General features: G+C 37.9%; 1 protein-coding gene across 1 annotated transcript in view; it reads right to left on the bottom strand.

Moving 5' to 3' along the window:
- LOC122225973 overlaps nt 1-12,532 on the bottom strand; it is a 249,376-nt gene that overhangs the window by 129,999 nt on the left and 106,845 nt on the right. The window lies entirely within an intron of this gene.

The following is a 12,532-nucleotide window of genomic DNA, read 5'->3' as shown; positions in this document are numbered from 1 at the left end:
CCCCTGAACTTAATATTCTACTCCTTTCTCTATATCCCAGTTCCTCTTGTATTTCCTTTCTCAGGGAATGCTGTTACTATTCATCTACACAATTGTTTGGCTGAAACCCAACATTAGCTTCTTCCCTTTTTCATCTCTCACATCCAATACTAACTAAATCTGATAAACTTTTACCTCTCTTTTTTTGCTTATGTATTATTATTTTTCAAATAATTTATTTATTTAGTTAACATATAGTGCAACAATGATTTCAGGAGTAGATTCCTTAATGCCCCTTACCCATTTAGTCCATCCTCCCTTCCACAACCCCTATAGCAACCCTCTGTTCTCTATATTTAAGAGTCTCTTATGTTTTGTTCCCCTCCCTATTTTTATATTATTTTTGCTTCCCTTCCCTTATGTCTATCTGTTTTGCATCTTAAAGTCCTCATATGAGTGAAGTCATATGATATTTAGACTTTTCTTTATTAAATACATCTCCAACCTTCTCCTAGAGAGGATGTAACATCTGGTGGTTGAAACATGGACCCTGGAGCCAGACTTCTTAGGTTTGAATCATATCCCTGCTATCAGCTAGTTATGTGATCTTGGGCAAACTCCTTGTTTTTTTATGCCTTGATTTTCTTACTAGAAAAATGAGAATAATATTAATACTTGCATCTTATGCCATCTGTAGGAATGAATGTGTTATTTCATTTGAATCAATTAGTGACTATTACATAGAACATGCTTGATAAATACTAGAGCAATTTTTATAATTTTACGTATGCTGGCTACCACTTGACTAATTCAGATCCTCATATCTTATTGTGTCTCCCTCAAATTCATCTTCTACTCTGCTTCCAAGTATCTTATTTTTTAAATAGGATATGCAATTGTCAGCATCAAGTGACTATATTGCTTCCACACTTAAAAGCCACATAGTGGCCAAAGGACAAACTATAAACTCTTCATCTAGAATGCTCTATGTCTTGGCCTTGACCTAATCCTCTGTTCCATCTCCTGCCACTCCCCCTCATACTTTACATACTAGGTAATCTAACTCCTTAAAATTACAAACGTATCTGTGCTAAGGATGTTTTCTCTGCTCTAACAGCCTTTTTGCATTCCTTTCTTTTCTGAGTAACCTACACAGCTTTCAGACTCAGCCCAAGGGACATCTACATTACTAGACTGGTTTCAGCATTCCTCTTGTGACCCACCCCCATCTCCCCTCCCCCATCCTTGCATTCCTCTATTGTAGTATTTTAATTTTTATATCTTCACCACCCAGAACAATGTTAGTGCTCCATACATTATTTTTAAAATTAAATATATGTTGGGGTGCCTGGGTGATTCAGTCAGTTAAACATCTGACTCTTGATTTCAGCTCAGGTCATGATCTCACAGTCATGGGGTTGTGGGATCAAGCTGAGAGTTGGACTCTGCACTGACAGCACATAGCCTGCTTGGGATTCTCTGTCTCCTTCTCTCTCTGCCCCTACCCCACTCACGCGTGCGTGTTCACATCCTCTGTCAAAATAAATAAATAAACATTAAAAATTTTTTTTAAAGAGAGGTACTTCCTTAACTACTACTAATAACATATTAAAATTAAACATATTGAATAAATAAAACTAAATTTCACTTTATTTTTTTAAGTTTATTTATTTATTTTGAAAGAGAGAGAGGGGAGGGGGCTGAGAGAGAGAGAGAGAGAGAGAGAATGAGAGAGAGAGAATCCTAAGTAGGCTCACACTGTCAGTGCAGAGCCTGATGTGGGGCTCAACCTCATGAACCATAAGATCATGACCTGAGCTGAAATCAAGAGTTGGATACTTAACCAACTGAGCCACTCAGGTGTCCCCTAACTTCTACTTCAATCAAGATATTTTCAGTATCTAGCTTCTAGCTCTTTTAAGTAGGTAAAATGTAGTGCCTTGATAAACACTGGACAGCATCCTGTCAGCATGAGTAACAGGTCCAAAACCTTAGTAATTCTGTAAGTTCAGTCTGGTTGTGGGAGGGACAAAAGCAGGGAATGGGACTGCATCCCACAGGAAAAAGATTTTTATTATAAAAATAGTAAATGAGCCACAACTTTCTATCCACACATCCCTATGCTTCCTGCATACTCTCTTCCTGGAGCTGTGGTCTTCCAATTATAGTCAATTCTCACTACTTGTGCTATGCATATTTTACAAAGTCTTTGAAAACATTGAATTGGCAAATACTGAATCCTCATTCCTGGGGGAAATAGGTTCCTGTGAGCCTCTAGTCACACAATTTTTTGTCAACCAAAACACTATTTGCATTACATTGTGTCATTTGTCAACATCCTTGTCAAATAAGCAAGTCTCATTGGCATTGAAAATCCGCTCTTCCACATAACCCTTTTCTTGTATAACACTTAGCCAGTGTTTACATTTTTTTCTTGAAGTCCCGTGATCCTAGAACTTGCCTCACCTGTAAGTTTAATGTTTCTTATATGATATAGCCCTTTGAAACAAGTGAGTTGGGCAGCACTAGGTAGATAGGTTTAACATTTTCCTGACCCTAGGTAAGGTGACCATAAATTTCTTTGGTTTCCAGTATTTTTTTTTAATTTTTAAAATTATGTTTATTAATTTTGAGAGAGAGAGAGAGAGAGAGATATGGGCAGAAAGAGAGAGGGAGACAGCAGAATCCAAGCAGGCTCTGAGCTATCAGTGCAGAGCCAGATGCGGGGCTCAAACCCACAAGCTGTGAGATCATGACCTGAGCTAAAGTCAGATGCTTAACCGATGAGCCACCCAGGCTCCCCTCCTTGGCTTTCAGTCTTACAACATGCTGCCCACTACACTTTTTCATGGTTCATCATCTCATGAGTCCACATTTTAGCTGCTTTTCCATATTTTCCATAGTTACATCATAACACTACAGCTGTTTACTTTAGCATCTTCCAGAATGACTTCATATACAAATCAGTAAATTTCCTCTTTCTTTTTTCTGAATGTACCATATGATTAATTCATAACATTGAATTCATGGCCACTTGCAATACAACTCATGCCTGAGCAAAGCTTATCCAACACATCTATTTCTTCCGTAAGGCAATCACAGTTCTCTTGTGCTTAGGAATACTAGACATCACTTCAGCACTAGGTGTGGAAGCCATTTTAAGCAGCAAAATCATCAACAATATGCACAAAGACGCCAAAAACATAATACCAAATAGACCACAAAATGACATTTGTTTAGTAAAAGAGTTTAAACATAAAGGTAGAACATCACCTTGTTCAACCTGAGCTGAGGACCTGGCATTGGGTGAATCAAATGTTTTGCTGCTCTGCACATGCCTGTGAATGACTGCAAAAGTGGCTTGAGTACTGATTTTGGGGTTAGAAATTCTAGTGAGTAGGTGAATTCAAAAATATGGAATCTATGAATAATAAGGAACTGTATTTAGTTTCATACTTTGTAGATTCCTCATAAAAATTAGTGGTAAATCATTCTTTGATTGTTAGAATAGCACGGAGGAAAACATTCTTAGCTCATACTGAGTCACCAGACACAAAGGGCACCAAGGAATGAGAAGAGGCTTTCTGAGATTCTGGGTGCTGGAGGCAAATATAGTCTTTGGGAACACCAGTGTCCTGACTCTGCTTTTGAGTCTCAGACAGGAATGTGGCTTTTGGTGGGAGACCAGTTTTCAATTATTCCTTTAAACTGAAATGCATTGACTGTTAAGTGAGTTCCTCCCCAACGGCAGTATAAATCTTAGTATGAAAAACTGGTAGCATAGCTAGAATTGAGCTATTTCCTCTTTAGATAGTGATTCTGGCAGGTACACCTTTCATTGGGAGTCTAGAAGCCAGAGAAGTACCATATTAAATATGCTGCGTTTGTTCTTGCCCTATGTGGTTACATACTTCCAACAATTTTTCTACATATAAGCTAATTAAAATGAGAACTTACAGTAAAAAATATGTGAAGTTTCATCCCATCATTCCATAACCTACATGAAACAATGCAAGTTAGAAAGAGAAAAGGCTTTGGAGACACACAAATTGGGTTCAAATCCTGTCTCTGCCAACGTATGACCTTAGAATTTGGCAAGTTTCTTAATGTCTCTGAATCTCGGCTTCTTCATCTGTAAAACAAGTACATAATAACCACCTCACAGGACTGTTGTTATAACAAAACTGTTTATACTCATGGGTTGACTTGTGACCATTTTGACATGGCCAGTTTGCAGTAGCAGCTGCATCAAAACATTCATTTCAAAATGTAAAACAATACTTTTAATTTATAATTTATAAGATATAAATTTGCAATTTATATCTCTGACCTTTAGTTATGTATAACTGTCTCCTATATTCCCACCTTGAGAGTTATAGTCAAATGGTAAAAAGACCTTATATTATGCACTATCCCCATTTCTGAATCTTAACCCATTCTCCCTTGGATTCCCAGCTATAGGTCTGCATTTTCCCTGGTGTGGGATTTGGTGAGATCCTAAGCTGTTTGTTACATTATTTTGTTGACTAGAGGTACTATCTGATAACATCCCAAATAAGTTTGTTACTCACATGCAGAAAAAAGCAAAGAGCAGACCTGAGGATGTTATCTTTACCAGTGCCTGTGTATAAGGTTGGTATCTTGGCTGGCATCTGGAAGGCCCTTGAACCATTCCCTAACTGATAAGGATGGGTTCACCTGTGCCTGGGTTATGTGTATAATTTTTATATATCAACAAATTAAAGTGAGAACTTACAGTTTTCAATTGTATAGTGTGCTGTATGCCAAACACCTGCTTTCCTTCTAGTATTCTGAAATTCAGTATGTGTTAGGCAGGGGGTGCTGTGTGACCAGCCTCCAATAAAAACCTTAAACTCTCAGCATCTAGTGGGCTTCCCTGGACAGAAGCATTGGGCACATGGTACTGCATTTTTCTCTCCTGTTGGAGAAAGAAGCAAGCTCAATGTGAACCCTTACAGGAGGGAGAAAGCATGGAAAGACTTTGTGGGTTACTTACCCAGAATCCACCTGTGTCTTTTTCCCTTGCTGATCCTACCATACATCCTTTCACTGCAATAAGCCTCACCATGATTATATGCTAAGTCTCATGAGTCCTTTTAGCACATCACTGAATGTGCCTTAGGGACCCCCCCCACTACCCCCACAAAAAACACTTAGTTCTTAAAAAGCAAACTTTTAGAGATTTCTGATTCTGCTAGGATGGAGTAGCCCCACTCTTTCAAGGCCCTTCCTCTTCCAACTAAACTTCCAGATATAATACAACAAACAAATGTAGAAAGACTGAAAGGTAGAAAGAGGCTGTCTAGAGACCTCAAGACTTGTGAGGCAACAGGGTGCTGAGTGACCTGGTCTCCTTATGCCTCTCATATATCCCAGACAAGGCAGTGCAGAAGCCTCCAACCAGAACCAATGACAGGCACAAACAAGAAAAACTCAAAGAAAAGCTTGTTTCCTCTAAACAAGGGAGAAAACATTAGAAGAAGGATGGCTGTTGTAGACAGGATAATATAAGCTGTACACACATCCTAATCCCTGCCTGTTACCTTACCAAACAAACTGACCTTGAAGATATGATTAAGGTTAAGGGTCTTGAGAGGGGGAGATTACCTAGGTGGGCCCAACCTGATCTTGAGTCCTTAAAATAACATTTCCCAGCAGAGGTCAGGTTCAGAGAGAGAGGGAACTACAGAACAGTCAGAGAGATGCCATGGTGATGACTTTGAAATGCAGAAGTGGTCAGAAGACAAAGAATGTGGGCAGCCTACAGAAGCTGGAAAAGACAAGGAAATGGATTCTCCCTCAGGTCCTTAAGAAAGGAACACAGCCTTACTGATGTGATTTTTACCTTATCAAGGTACAGGACTGTAAGATAATAGGTTTGTGTTGTTTTAAACCATTAGATTTGTGGTGATTTTTTATAGCAGAAATAGGAAATGGGTAGAGATTTTGGAACCTAGAAGGGGAGTGTGACTGTAATAATCACCTAAAAATGTGGACATGACTTTGGAATTAGGCAATGGGCAGAGGCTGGAAGAATTTGGGAAAGCATGACAGAAAAAGTCTAGATTTCCTTGAGTAGACTGTTAGTAGAAACATAGATGTTAAAGTCATGCTTAGCAGTGAGGGCTCAGAAGGGAGTGAGGACCGTGACAGAGAAAACATAAATTGCCTTAGAGGACAACTAAAATGTTTTAAACAGACTGTTAATAGAAAATGGATTAAAGGTGCCTCGTGAGGGCTCAGAAGGAAATAAGAATCCTTGTCATTTAGTGGTAGGAAGCTTAAGCATAAGTGTGCCCTGTAGTTATATAGAGAGCAAATTGGTAAATGATGAACTTGGATAGTTAGGTGAGGAGATTTCCAAGCGAAGTGTTAGAAGTACAGCCTAGTTTCTTCTTGCTGCTTATGCTAAAATGCAAGAAGAAAGAAAGAAATAGAAGGAAGAACTACTGAACAACAAGGAACAGGGGCTTGATGATTTCGGAAATTCTCAGCTTACCCTGATGGCAAAACATACTAAAGTTAAGAGATCACTTTCAGAAAACTAGGTCTAGAGAAAAAATGGAGTGTCTAGACTACCTTTTGCTAATACCTCAGAAATACTGAAAGTCAGAGATTCAGTCATACAAAAGGATCTTTGAAGACACTAAGCACGTGACTCAAAAATCCCCTTAGCCATATCAAAAGAAGCCAAAAACAGAAAGATCTTTGGAAGAGCCTCTTGTTTAATTGAGGGAATCCCTGTGGCATACATGGGAGACCCAAAAGGTTCTTAAGAATTTTATACCAGCAAAATCACTACCTGCTTAGACCAAAAGAAACAGCATGAAATGAAAGTGGGGCCAAGCAGGGAGCTAATCTTTCACCCCACTTCCCTGTCTCACAGAAGCAGATGGCATGCTCTGATTCCCCTCTCAGGTGGTTTGGTGGGGCTGAACAGGAAGCTATATTCCAACTCGCACCAAGCAGAAGCAGGTAATGTCCCACTCAGTGATGTCTATGGAAATGAGTGGGAAGTTTTTATTCTTTTCCAGGCAGAAGTAGGTGGCACTCTAATTTCCCCATGAGTGGTGTTAGCAGGCCAAGCAGGGAACTGACTTTCCATCCCTTGCCTGGGGGAAGCAAACACTGGTGAGCCAATTTGCTTGCCAGAGTAGTGTCTGTAGGTGCAGTGGAGAGCTGAGCTTCACCCTCAGGAAGCAAGAACCAGACAAGGAAGCAATGTGAGGTGGGGTGAGGCACCAACAGGTTTTACTGCCCTCACTCTTGTGTCAGTGGGGTGCAGCTAGGTTGATTGCCACAATTGGCATGAATGAGACTGAATGATGTCATGTAAATCAGGAGTAGTTACCACTTTAATATCTACCTGCCCCAGTGTCAGATAGATAGGAGAAATGAACCTCCATACCTACTGGACAGTAATGAAGCAGGGGAAGAGAAGGGAGTCAAGACTAACTGGTATTTCACTTTGTTTCTTCTCTCCTTGTGTTGGCAGGGGCCAGCAGAGAGCTGAGCTTACATGCTGGAAGCAATGAGATGGTAGAGTTGGTGCCCTACTTTTACCAGGAAGTTGTAAGTAGGGATGAAGAGGGAGATAAACTTCTACCCCACCCAAATTCAATGACACAGTGAGTACCCAACTTTCATCAGGGGGACTAACTGCTAAAAAAGAAAGAAAGAAAGAAAGAAAGAAAGAAAGAAAGAAAGAAAGAAAGAAAGAAAGAAAAATAGGATGCAGAGTCTCATCACATAATATAGAGGATACAAGAGAATCACTCATTATACAAAGAAACAGAAAAACCACAAAATGAATGAAAAAAGACAACATACCAACACTGAGATGAATAAGATGTTGGATTATATGACAATGTAAAGCAATCATTATAAAAATACTTGAATAATCAGTTACACATTTTCTGGAAACAAATAAAAAAAAACAGACAATGAAATTATAAAAAGAGCCAAAAAAGAATCAATACTGATACAAAAACCTATTGGATAGGCTCAGTAGTAGAGTGGAGATGACAGAGGATAAAATCATTGAACTTGAGGATAGATCAATACAGTTTGCTCATTCTGAACAACAGAAGGAGAACAGACTGAAACAAAACAGTCCCAGTGACCCATGGGCTAATAACAAAAGAGCAGAGTCTTAGGAGGAAAGGAGAGAGAAATGGGATTGGAACAGTATTAAAGAAATAATGGCTGAACACTTCCCAAATTCAGTGAAATTTGAAATTTGAAATTTGAATTCACAAATTCAAAAAGCTTCATGCTATGGACTGAATGTTTATGTCCCCTCTCAACTGATGTTGAAGCCCTAATCGCCAGTGTGATGGCATTTGAAGGTAACATGAAGGAGAAGCCCTCATAAATGGGATTAGTGCCCTAATAAGAAAAGACACAGGAGAGATGATCTGTCTTTCTGCCCTTGAGGATACAGCAAGAAGCCATCTCAAAACTAGGAAGCAGGCTCTTACCAGACACTGAATTGGCCAGCACTTTGATCTTGGACCTCTAGCCTCCAGAACTGTGAGCAATAAATGTTTTTGTTCTTTAAGCTACCTAGTCTGTGGTATTATGTTATGGCAGCCCAAGCTAACTAAAACACTGAGTGGACCACAAATAGGGTAAACCCAAAGAAATGATTTCTAAGGCATATCACAGTTAAGCCTCTGAAAACTAAAGAGAGCAACTAGAGAGCAAACATACATTCCTTAAATGGTACACCTAACAAGGAGTTTGTCGTCTGAGCAATGCAGGCCAGACTGTCAACTGCTAAGCCTGTATCTTTTTTCCTTCAGGATGAAGGGAAAATAAAGACATTTTTAGTTGAAGGAAAAGTAAAAGATATATTGTTCACAAACTTACCCTTAAAGGGTGGCTAAAGAAAGTTTTCTAAAGAGAAAGGAAATGATGACAAAAAAAGTCTGGACTTTCATAAAGAAAGAACATTGGCATGGGTAAAATTTAGGGTAAATATAATAGACTATCCATTTCTCACGAATGTCTTAAATCATTTTTGATGACTGAAACAAAAATTTAAAAAATTTGATATGGTGCTTAATGTATATAGAGAAAACACTTTAGACAATGATAAAGTGGGGAGGGGAAATGAGCCTCGGTGGGAGTAAGATTACTATAGTTCATTGGAAGTGATACAATGTTGATAATGGTAGACAGTGATTAGTTATGTGTGTATACAACAGTACTTTTAGCAACCACTAAGAAAACTACACAGAACCATACATTCAAAAATACTACAAATAAATTATGATTGAATCCTAAAAATATTCATATAACTGACAGAAAAGTAAGAAAAGAGTACCAGAAAACAGGAGAAACAATCAGGAAACTAATAATAAAGTGGCAGACTTAAATCCTAACACAATAATCATTTCAAATGGAAGTGGTCAAAATGCACCAATTAAAAGAGGTAAGCAGAATGGATAAAACAAAAACATCTAATAATGTTGCTTATAAGAAATTTACTTCAAATTAATAACAGGTTGAAAGTAAAAAGTATATGTAAACATAAATCAAAAAAGAAGTGGATATATTCATATCAAAGTAGACTTCAGAGCAAAGAAAAACAACTTTATTGGGATGCTAGGGTGCCTCAGTGGGTTAAGTGCCTGACTTCGGTTCAGGTCATGATCTTATGGTTTGTGAGTTTGAGCCCTGTGTCAGGCTCTGTGCTGACAGCTTAGAGCCTGGAGCCTGCTTTGGATTCTGTGTCTCCCTCGCTCTGTGCCCCTCCCCTGCTCATGCTCTGTCTCTGTCTCAAAAATAAACAAACAAACAAAAAAAGAAAACTAACTTTATCAATCTGTTCAAAAATATAGATGATGAGAGAATACTTCCCAACTTATTTTATTAGGTCCATGTTACCCTGAGTAGGGTAATGAATACACATTTTCATGGGTAGGGGTGGGGGGCCTGAATAGACATTTTTCCAAAGAAGACATACAGATAGCCAACAGACACTTGAAAAGAGGCTCAATTTATCATCAGGGAAATGCAAATAAAAACCACAGTGAGGAATCTGTAACTTGTAAGAATGGCTGACAATTTATTGTCAAAAAGAAAATGTGTCTCCCTCTCTCTGCCCCTCCCTGCTCACACTGTCTCTCTCTCAAAAAAAATAAACATCAAAGATATATGTACCCCTATGTTTACTGTAGCATTATTTACAATAGCCAAGATATGGAAGTGACCTAAGTGTCCATAAATAGGTGAATATATAAAGATGTGGTATACACACACACACACACACACACACACACACACACACACACAATGGAACATTACTCAGCCATAAAAAAGAATGGAACCTTCCCATTTGTGATGTGACAATATGAATGGACTTAGAAGGTATTATACTAAGTAAAATAAGTCAAACAGAGAAAGACAAATACCATATGACTTCACTCATATGTGGAATCTAAAAATCACATATCAAAACAAATCAACAAACACAAACAAAAAGCGGAAGCAGGCCCATAAATACCAGGAACAAACTGGTGGTTACCAGAGGGGGAGGGTGGTGATAGGCAAAATAGATGAAGGAGATTAGACCTGCAGACATCCAGGTATAAAATAAATAAGTCATGGGGATGAAAAGTACAGTATAGGGAATATAGTCAATATTACTGTAATAATTTTGTATGGTGACAGATGGTGACTATATTCATTGTAGTGAGCATTTTATAATGTATATAATTATCAAATCACTACGTTGTTCACCTAAAACTAATATAATATTATATTTCAACTATACATCAATTAAAAATCTGAAGAAAAGGGGTGTCTGGGTAGCTCGGTTGGGTACGAATTCAACTCTTGATTTTGGCTCAGGTCATGATCTCACTGTCATGAGACTGAGCCCCACGTCAGGCTCTGCACTGAGCATGGAGCCTGCTTAAGATTCTTTCTCTCCCTCTCCCTCTGCCCCTCAAGAAACGTTTTTTGAAAAAAATACTTAGGAAACATTTTAACCAAGGATGTGTAAGACTTCTGCATTGAAAACTACAAAACATTGCTAAAAACAGCTAAAGAACACCTAAAACATGGAAAAACAACCTGTGTTCATGGTTTCAAAGATTTGATACTATTAAGATGGCAATACTCTCCAAAGTTATCTACAGATTCATTGTAATCTTAGCAAAATACCAATAGCCTTCTACACCATACATATAAATAGCAAAGATAACTCATACATCTTAACTTTAAAACTTAATACAAAACTACAGTAGTTAAAATAGTGTGGTACTGGCATAACCATAGATATATAGGCCAATGGAACAGAATTGAGGATCCAGAAATAAATCTATATATCGAAGGCCATTTGATTTTTTTCCAAGGGTGCCAAGACCATTCAATGAGGGAAAGGTTAGTCTCTTCAACAAATGTTGCTAACACAACAAGATATCCACATAGAAAAAATTGAAGTTGGATTTCTGCTTCACACAACACACAAAAATTGATTCAAAATGAATCAAAGACCCCAAAACTCTTACAGGAAAGCAAGGAAGTAAATTTTCATGACCTTGGATTTGGTAATTGACTCTTCGACATGACACTAAATTCACAAGCAACAACAACAAAAAATCAAATTGGATTATATCAAATTAAATAGTTTTGTGCAAGTAGACACTATCAAGGCAGTAGACACTATCAAGAAAGTGAAAGGCAATCTAGAGATGGGAGAAAATATCTGCAAATCACTTATTCAGTAAGGGTCATAATATATATCCACACACACACACACACACATATATGTATGTCATAATATATATCCACATATATAAAAAAATTCTCACAAATCAACAGCAAAAAGACAAAAAGCCCAATTAGAAATGGGCAAATGTCTTGAAGAGACATTTTTCCAAAGAAGTTTACAAGTGGCCAACAAGCATATGAAAATATATTCAACATAACTCATTAGGTAAATGTGAATCAAACCACAGTGAGGTATACCATTCAGACCCACCAGGATGGTGTAATTTAAACAAAACAATATAAAACAGAAAACAAGTGTTGGTGAAGATGTGGAGAAGTTGCAACCCTCATACATTGCTGGTGAGAATGTAAATGGTGTAAACACTATGGAAAACAGCTTGGCAGTTTCTCAAAGAGTTAATCATAGAATTGCCATATGTACCAACAATTCCACTCCTATTCTAAAAGAATAGAAAACATGTATTCAAACAAAAGTTTATACATAGATGTTCTTGACAGCACTATTAATGATAGCCAAAAGTTGGAGACAACCCAAATGTCTATCAATGGGTATGATATGGGTAAATGACATCAAACAAATATATCCATACAATGGAATATTATTCAGTCCTAAAAAGGAATGAAGTACTGATATATACTATAACATAGATGAACTTCAAAAAGATTATGCTAAGTGAAAGAAGACAGACACGAAAGGTCACATATTGATTCCATTTATATGAAATATCCAGAATAGGCAAATCCATAGGCCACAGAAAGTATATTTGTGCTTTCCAGGGTCTGGGGATGG

This window comes from Panthera leo, chromosome C1, assembly GCF_018350215.1.
Source record: "Panthera leo isolate Ple1 chromosome C1, P.leo_Ple1_pat1.1, whole genome shotgun sequence".
Lineage (NCBI taxonomy): Eukaryota > Metazoa > Chordata > Mammalia > Carnivora > Felidae > Panthera > Panthera leo.
The sequence above is the reverse complement of the archived record's forward strand: the minus strand, read 5'-3'. Positions and strand labels throughout refer to the sequence as shown.